Consider the following 9,129-nt stretch of genomic DNA (forward strand, 5'->3'; position numbering starts at 1 on the left):
TAAATCTATTCTAAGTTGTGTCTGATAAGCCCAAGCTCCTGATCCTTCCCACTCCCTCCCTCTCCCATCAGGCAGCCACAAGTCTCTTCTCCAAGTCCATGATTTTCTTTTCTGAGGAGATGTTCATTTGTGCTGGATATTAGATTCCAGTTATAAGTGATATCATATGGTATTTGTCTTTGTCTTTCTGACTCATTTCACTCAGTATGAGATTCTCTAGCTCCATCCATGTTGCTGCAAATGGCATTATGTCATTCTTTTTTATGGCTGAGTAGTATTCCTCTTCCTACTTTCTAAGTTCCTTTGTTTTGGGAATTTCCTGCTGATCCTTAAAGAATTTGCCCCAGAGATATCTGCTTGATCCTCTCCTGAGGGGACTGGGTCCTGGGGACTCTGAGACTGCCCCTCTTGCTGGGCCCACCACAACCCACCTTCAACACATGTTTAATGGGTGTGCCTTTCCTTCAAGAATGCTTCTGCTGTGAGGACAGGAACTTTCTGTACACCCCCCAGTGCCTGGGTGAGTGGCTGGCACGAAGCAAGCTGTCAAAAACTGTTGAGGAATTCCTGGGAGGTTCAATGGGTGAAGGATCTGGCTTTGTCCTGCTGTGACTCAAGTCACTGCTGTGGTGAGGATTTGGTCCCTGGCCCAGGGACTTCTGTATGCTGTGGGTGCAGGCAAACAAACAAACAAACAAAACAACCAAAAAACCAACCAAACAACAACAACAAAACCCCACTGTTGGATGATTGAATGGAGAGTTGAGCAAGGGCAGTGGGTCAGGGAGGATTTTAGTGGATGAGGATGGGCAGTCTCCGTCCTTGGAAGTTTCTGTTTGTTAGAGAGATGGGAGAAAATTCCAATCAAGGTGACTGATTTCCATAACCAAATGGAATAAGTTTGTCCTGAGAAATTTCTATGCACTTTATTGTGCCACCCCACCTAATTCTTTGCAGTGCTTATCGCCATCTCAAATTCTCCAATTTATTTGCTTGTTTATAAACCATCTCTTCCCTCTGTTGCTCTGTCCTGCAAGTGCCACTTGGCAAAAACCTTGTAGGAAAGGACTTTGTATTTTTTTGTTACAGTTATTTTCTATTTGGCTTATTTTTATTTTTTTTTTTAAAAATTGCATTCCCACCTCAGTGTTTAGAATGGTAAATGCCACATAATAACTATTGACTACATAGAGATTGTTATACTAAGTGAAGTTAGAAAGAGAAAGACAAATACCACATGATATCACTTATTTGTGGAATCTAAAATACGACAAAAATCAACATATCCAGGAAACGAAAAACAGACTCATAGAGAATAGACTTGTGGTGGCCAAAGGGGAGAGGAGATGGGGGAGGGATGGACTGGGAGTTTAGGGTTAATAGATGCCAACTATTATATATAGAATGGAAAAACAACAAAGTCCTACTGTATATAGCACAGGGAACTGTATTTGATATTCTGGGGTAAACCATAATCGGAAAGAATATATATATATATATGTCACTTTGCTGTACAGCAGAAATTAACACATTGTTGTAAGTCGACTATACTTCAATGAAATTCAAAAATTGTTGACTCATTTCAAAAAGTTACGTGCCCCCCACCCCCATTCCCTACAAAGTGGTAGTTTCAGCAGTCGTTTACACTTTATTTGGAAACCAGTAGTTCTGAAGTTTTTGCTACACTTTCTTTGAAATAAACTTTCAGATTAAAAGGTCATTGCTACTTAATCACTCACGCTGAGCACCTAAAACTATTGGGGAAAACAAAAACAAAACAAAACAAAAGAAGTATGTTTGTACCAGAAGTGGGGCTCGAACCCACGAGGATATAAATCCATTGGATCTTAAGTCCAACGCCTTAACCACTCGGCCATTCTGGTAGCTATTAAAAAACATTTTATTTTTCGCAATTTGGTTAATACTGAGCAGCAGAAAAATTGTAGAGCAATTAAATAAAGTTTTATTCCGGATGTGAAAGGACAACTCGGAGGTGGGATAGGAGGAAAGTCAGCAACTCTCACGGGTCCCCAGAAACCCTGGAGGCACTTGAAAGCGGTGGAGCAAACTCAAGGAGTGGGACTCCTAACACTTCCAAGGCTGAGGACACCACACACCACACAGAAGAGAAATCACTTCCTTCAAAGTGAACGAATCGTGTTTTCTTACTTAAAAAGAACGACTCTGGTGGGACTCGAACCCACAACCTTTGAATGCCTCCATCTATCTAGAAGTCCAATGCGCTATCCATTGCGCCACAGAGCCAGATGCCCCAACGTTCTCCGCGTCGTTTACATCAAGACAGGAGTGATGTCTGTCCGGGGCACTCACGCCGGCACATCCGGCCACGCTTTCTTTCTTGGAGAAACGGAAGGGTCCATGTCACCTAGAAGAAGTGCGGGCGGGAGTTGCGCTTCAGCGTCCGAAATCTGCTTGAAAGTTTCTCCTCACGAACGATCGCCAGGCATTAACTCTCTCCTATTCCACATAGTAAGAAAAAAAGGTCTTTGTGTGCTATTATTTCATCCTGGCACGGCTGTGCGGCGAGAGGTTCCATAGTGTAGCGGTTATCACGTCTGCTTTACACGCAGAAGGTCCTGGGTTCGAGCCCCAGTGGAACCACGAGGTTATAAACAACCTCTCTTTTGCGCGTATTTGAATAATTCCTTTTGCCCGCCGCGGGAAATTGAGTTTTACGCCAGGAAGGAGACACTTCGGTTGCTAAGGGGCTCTGCACTGCTCCCCGAAGCGCAGGCTCCTCTCTGAGGTGCCGGCACGGATGTGCTGCCACGGCTGCCCCCTGGTGGCACCTCTAAGGAGTGCAGAAGGCCCTGCCCGGCTCGGGCCACCGCACGCCGCTGCGCCTGCGTGCTCCTGACAACCCACAATTCTACCTCGAGGTGCTTGGGCGGGTTCTTAAATCCAAGCCCCGCTTCTTCCAATCCCCGCTTGGCCATCTTTAAAAGCTGCTGCCACCACTCAGTTGAGGCAATTACTGAAGGTCACCTCCCACCCCGACAATATTCTAGAAATCTTTTAATTTCCTTCATAAGCCTTCACTCATCCTTTCCCTTTCTTTGTTTGAATATGTCACGATTCTTTCTTTAGTCTGTGCTTTTTGATGAACAATTAAACCGTATTCAGTCTAATGGACAGTACAGTATTGGATTTCCTTGTTCACTGGTTTTGGAGGGGATCAGTATGTAAAATAATAATAGCAAAAATCTTCAATCGTCATGATCATCTAACCCATTTGAGGTACCATCTCAGGCAAGCTGGAGCTTGCCCTTTTGTCTTAGAAGAATCACTGGGCATGTGTGTTACATCCCCATAAACGTTACTGCTTTCATCTCCAAAGAGCTTATACCAAGATAAGAGCAACTTGCTTCTCTCTCTTAGATGGGAAATATTAATGAGCTTTTGGATCTTTGCTTGTCTGAGAGTCAAGAATATTTTTTGGGTAAGTGTGGCTATTTTTTCGTATGCTTAAAAACTTTTCCCGCTTCCCTCTTTCTTCCTTCATACTATCTGATCCCTTCTTTTCTTCAATTTTCTATTATTTTGTTAATATTTTCATATTGATTTTTCAGATACTCTATAGATTTAGACTTAGGATATGTTTTGCTAATACATTTCCCCCACTTTTCACTTGCCTTTTAATTTTATTTTTGACATTTTGTGCAATGTAGAAACTTAAAACTTTTTTAAAAAAAACAGATGAATGCAAAACATTTATTATAGCAAGATATAAAACAAATAGAGCTTTAAAAGTTCATAATTGCACTAGGCATTATCATGACTGATGGTGTTCTTTGAACTTGCTTAAACTTGGGGGATTGGTTAGATATAATTCCTAAAATTCACTACTAACTATCTTCATGAAAACATGAAGTTCGAACTGGGAAGTTGAGTATGATATTCAAAAGCATGTACATGTTTTTCGTAAGAGTATATAATTTCTCTTTCCTGTCTTTATTCACAGTCTGGACACTGTCATACATCCTCAGTGAGGTGACCAAACTGGCGGCCTTATAAGATATTTAAAACTTTTAATGTAGTCCCATTCATCATCCTTATAATAATTTATTGTTTAATTTAAAAATAATTTTATTGATTGATTGATTGATTGATTGTCTTTTTGCTATTTCTTTGGGCCGCTCCCGCAGCATATGGAGGTTCCCAGGCTAGGGGTCGAATCGGAGCTGTAGCCACCGGCCTACGCCAGAGCCACAGCAACGCGGGATCCGAGCCACGTCTGCAACCTACACCACAGCTCATGGCAACGCCGGATCCTTAACCCACTGAGCAAGGGCAGGGATCGAACCCTCAACCTCATGGTTCCTAGTCAGATTAGTTAACCACTGCGCCACGAAGGGAACTCCCTTTATAATAATTTTTTTGGGGGGGGGGAGATTATAAAATTTCTTGCCTAAAAAAATTCTTCCCTATTCTGAGATCACATTCCAAATATTATGCTATACTTTTTCCTGATTATTACTTCATAAAAAATTTTCTGTAAAAAAATTTTCTTTGGTCCAGTTGGCATTTCTATACCTGGGTGCCATACCTGGGTGTTTTGGGTGTGTCCCCTTCAAACTTGTATGTTGAATCCTAACCCCAAATGTGATAGTGTTTGGAGATGGGGCATTTGGGAGGTGATTCGGTTATCAGGGCGAAGCCCCTATAACGAGATTCGTGCCCGTATAGAAGAGGGCCCAGAGAGATCCCTTTCCTCTTCTGCTGGGTGAGGCCACAGCAAGAAGACTGCCATCTATGACCCAGGAAGTGGGCTCTCAACAGACTTAATCTTGGACTCCCCAGCCTCCATAACTGTGAGAAAGGAATGACTTTCTTTCTTTTTAATGTTTTTTTTTTTGGCTGCCCCTGTGGCATATGGAAATTCCTGGGCCTGGGATGGAATCTGAGCCATAGCTGTGACCTATGCCATAGCTACAGCAATGCTGGATCCTTAACCTGCTGCGTCAGGCCAGTGATTGATCCGGCACCTCCACAGAGACAATCAGGGTCGTTAACCCACCGCGCCACAGCGGGAACTCCCGAATTTCTGGTATGTGCAACAACATGGGTTGATTTCAAAAGTGTTGTGCTAAGTGAAATAAGCCATGTACAAAGGCCATATGCTATATGATTGCATTTATAGGACTTTCTGGAAAAGGGAAAACTACAAAAGACAGAAGACAGACTAGTGATTCCATTCTGGAAGCCTATGTCCCAAGATCTCACATAGCCGAGGACATTGCTTGCTTGCAGATGAAGAGGCTAGTGTGGGGGGGACAATATTAGCTGCAAAGTGGTGTGATGGAGGCATTATGTATCCTGATAATAATGGTGGTTGCCGTTGTATGACTGTGTGTTTGTCAAATCTCATAGAACTAAATACCTGGGCAGTTCCTGTCATGGCTCAGCAGTAACATAGACACAGACTAGTATCCATGAGGACGTGGGTTCCATCCCCGGCCTTGCTCAGTGGGTCGGGGATCCTACGTTGCCATGAACTGTGGTGTAGGCTGGCAGCTGCAGACAAAAAAAAAAACCAAAACCAAAAACAACCAAAAACAAAACAACCCAAAACCCAAAACTATATACCTTAAAAGAGTGGGCTTTACTGTATATAAATTGTACTTCAATAAACAAAGTAGAATTTATAGCATATCGCAGGCTCTCGATAAAAAAAAATAAGTAAATACATAAATATACAAATAAATAAGTGCTTGTTGAATAAATAATGGAATGAAGTAGGAATTGGATTTCAGATTGAGATCAATAACAGTTTTACACGAACATAATTTTTTTGCCTTTTTTGGGGGGTGGGGGCGCATCTGCAGCATATGGATGTTCCCAGGCTAAGGGCTGAGTCGGGCTGCAGCTGCTGGCCTGCACCACTGCCACAGCAATGCCAGATCCGAACCACGTCTGCAACCTATGCCACAGTTGATGGCAACGCCGGATCCTTAAGCCACTGAGCAAGGCCAGGACCAAACCCTTGTTCATTACCTCTGAGCCACAGTGGGAACTCCTACATAATCATAATTTGGTGAATAATTTTTTGGAGGCTCTCTCCATTTCTTGGGGGATAGTTGCATAATATAAGGAGGATAGTTGCATAATATAAGAGGGGAAATATCTAAATCACAGAATATCAAACCCTTAGAGAAGAGGTCTCTATCCCATTGTGTTTAAAAATGCAAGAAAAACAATTTCTTTTGTAATATATAAGAAGATCTGGGTAGGTGGTACCTTACCCCTTTCTTTTTTTTATGGCCGCACCCAACCGTAAGGTTGGCCAGGGATTGAATCTGAGCCGCAGCTGTGACCGTCAGCACAGCTATGGCAATGCCAGATCCTTAACCCACTGCACCAGAGCAGGAACTCTGCTATGTGGTTCTTATGCCCTCTGAGGTTTGGGGACCCTTGGCCAGGTAGCATAGAGGGTACTCTAGCAGAGACTTCCAACTCTGAACTGTGGACTGTGGACCCAAGGGAAATGTTTACAGAGCTGCTCCTCTTGATCTGTGTGAGTTCATGTGTGCAGATATTCCCACTCCTTAAGAAAAAGGACTGAAATCTTTTTTTTTTTTGCTTTTTAGGGCCACACCCATGGCATATGGAGGTTCCCAGGCTAGGGGTCAAATCGGAGCTGTAGCTGCCAGCCTACACCACCAGAGTCACAGCAATGCCAGATCGGAGCCTCATCTGCGACCAACACCACAGCTGATGGCAACGCTGGATCCTTAACCCACTGATCGAGGCCAGGGATGGAACCAGCAACCTCGTGGTTCCTAGTCAGATTCGTTTGCTGAGCCACAATGGGAACTCTGGATTGAAATTTTGAGGAGAGAAAATGAATGTGATGGGGGGTGGATAAAGAATATCTCTTGCCTTTTCAGTAAACAAAGAATGTTGTGGTCATCAAGCTAATAGCCATTGCAGCACCCTGGACTGTGCACCCTGAAGCTATTTAGAAAGGCTACTAAACAGAGTACTGGCCCTAGATAAGGTGGACCTCAAAGGAATGATCAGTGAGCCCAGACTCTTCCCTGTGTATGCATCTCCCCATACATAGAAAAGTGCTAATTTCCTTAACTTGAGATGTCTGTTTCTTTAATTACCGGTACTCTTTTGATGTTCTACTGCTTATTTTTTTCTTTTTTTGGCAAAAACTCCCATAGATCCTGGCTCCTCTCTTCCCTCTTTGCGGCAGTCCCTCAGAGGTATCTAAACAGCTATATTCCGGGAAAGTCCTCAGTAAGTCCCCTGAATAAAATGTAATTCTCAGATTTTTAGGTTGGCTTTTCTTTTTTCCCCCCAGTGGACATGGGTTTTGAAGCTTCATGTCTGGAAATAAAAATAGTTAAAATTCTTCAACATCTGCCAAGGGGAGACGCATGCAAAGGAATGGCTCCCTCTAGTGGTAGGAAAACATCATGAACCATTTTGCTCTGTAGACACTGCTCTTTCAAGGAGGTTCTTTAGAAATAACAGCTTCCCGAGACAAGATGTTGAAGAATTTGACCCAAACACAAACATATTGTTTTAAAATCCATATGTTAAAATATTGTTGTCAAGCAACACGGTCTCATGATATTGAAAGAGAACATTTTCATGGGACTGCTTGCTTCCAAATTACTATGATCTATTAGGAGCCCAATAATCAATTGTCTCTTAAAAGTAAGTGTGTGTTTGTGTGTGTGTCCTGGGATAGTCTCAAAGTAAAAAGTGTATGTACACGTGTGTGTTTTAAAATTGTGTGCTATGTATTTTTTCTCATGTTGATCAGTCTATACATAAACACACACATATACAGTTATATATACACACAGAACACACTTTTTTTTTTTTTTCTGGAAGTATTCTCTTGTGAAACCTCAATTCAATAGTTGCCTCTAGAAAGTAAAGACTAAAAGCTAAAAAACTGTATAAAGAAGGGAAGGTGGTGTGGGGTTTTTTTGGTAATAAAAAATGATTTACGAGGAAGAAAACATCAGCTAGTGTTGATAAAGGAACATACTGGTTACGGCCGAATGTGATTCTGTACGCTTTGGTTCAAGGGAGTTTGATTGTTCTTGACACTTTTGCTACACAGGTAATTAGGTTGAAAATTCAAGCCTGGGGAGTTCCCGTGGTGGCGCAGTGGTTAATGAATCCGACTAGGAACCATGAGGTTGCGGGTTCGGTCCCCGCCCTCGCTCAGCGGGTTGACGATCCCGCGTTGCCGTGAGCTGTGGTGTAGGTTGCAGACGCGGCTCGGATCCCGCGTTGCTGTGGCTCTGGCGTAGGCCGGTGGCTACAGCTCCGATTGGACCCCTAGCCTGGGAACCTCCATATGCTGCGGGAGCGGCCGAGAAATACCAAAAAGACAAAAAAAAAAAAAAAAAAAAAATTCAAGCCTGAAGTTAGAAGTGTGGTGAGTGATTTTAATTCTAGGCCAGAAGTCACAACCGTGTTAGTGAAGCAAATGTAGATTTTTTTTTTTTTTGAGTTTTTTTTTTAATGATTTTAATTTTTTCCATTATAGTTGGTTTACAGCAAACATAGATTTTTTTAAAAAAGACCTTCCAGCTTTAAGAAAGCACCCATGAGTCCAGGATCAGAAATGAGCAACTGTGAATTTTGTCAGTGGTGTCTGCTTTGCGCTGCCCCAGCCACCTTGCTGAAGTGGCCTATCCTTCTGCACCTGAGAATTTTGACACTGAGGGCTTGAACTTATCCCCCTCGCAGGCACCCTCTGCAGCTTTCCAGTTCTACATCTCTTCCACTCTGAGATGACCCCCTTTGCCTCGTCCAGTAGACCCTCGGAAATTAACTCCTAAGGAGATGCTACTGAGAATGGGCTTAGAGATACCCTCCCCCACCATCACCACCACCAGATGGCTGTGGCTTTCCAGAGGTGTATATAACTTCTGCAGTGGTTGCACTGTACCTAGCTTGAACCCCATGAGCCATGTCTAATTTATGAATTATCCCCAGAGCAGGAATGTCAGGCCAACACCAAGGGAAAAAGAGTAGGCAGCAATAGAGCTTGTTGGGATGGGTTGGATTTGGGACCAAGTCCCCCCCACCACTTTTTTTTTTTTTTGCTTTTTAGGGCTGCACCTGCAGCACATGGAG

At 43.0% G+C, this 9,129-nt stretch overlaps 3 non-coding genes across 3 annotated transcripts; 1 reads left to right on the forward strand and 2 right to left on the reverse strand.

Moving 5' to 3' along the window:
- Positions 1–1,800: 1,800 nt before the first annotated feature.
- TRNAL-UAA (transfer RNA leucine (anticodon UAA)) lies at positions 1,801–1,883 on the reverse strand. Its single transcript has one exon. It is a non-coding gene; the product is annotated as a tRNA-Leu (tRNA).
- A 296-nt stretch (positions 1,884–2,179) lies between these two features.
- On the reverse strand, positions 2,180–2,265 carry TRNAR-UCU (transfer RNA arginine (anticodon UCU)). Its single transcript is given in 2 exon segments — positions 2,180–2,215; positions 2,229–2,265. It is a non-coding gene; the product is annotated as a tRNA-Arg (tRNA).
- Positions 2,266–2,549: 284 nt separating this feature from the next.
- Positions 2,550–2,622, forward strand: TRNAV-UAC (transfer RNA valine (anticodon UAC)). Its single transcript has one exon. It is a non-coding gene; the product is annotated as a tRNA-Val (tRNA).
- The last annotated feature ends 6,507 nt before the right edge of the window (positions 2,623–9,129 follow it).

The sequence above is a fragment of the Phacochoerus africanus genome, chromosome 4 (genome assembly GCF_016906955.1).
Source record: "Phacochoerus africanus isolate WHEZ1 chromosome 4, ROS_Pafr_v1, whole genome shotgun sequence".
Taxonomy (NCBI): domain Eukaryota; kingdom Metazoa; phylum Chordata; class Mammalia; order Artiodactyla; family Suidae; genus Phacochoerus; species Phacochoerus africanus.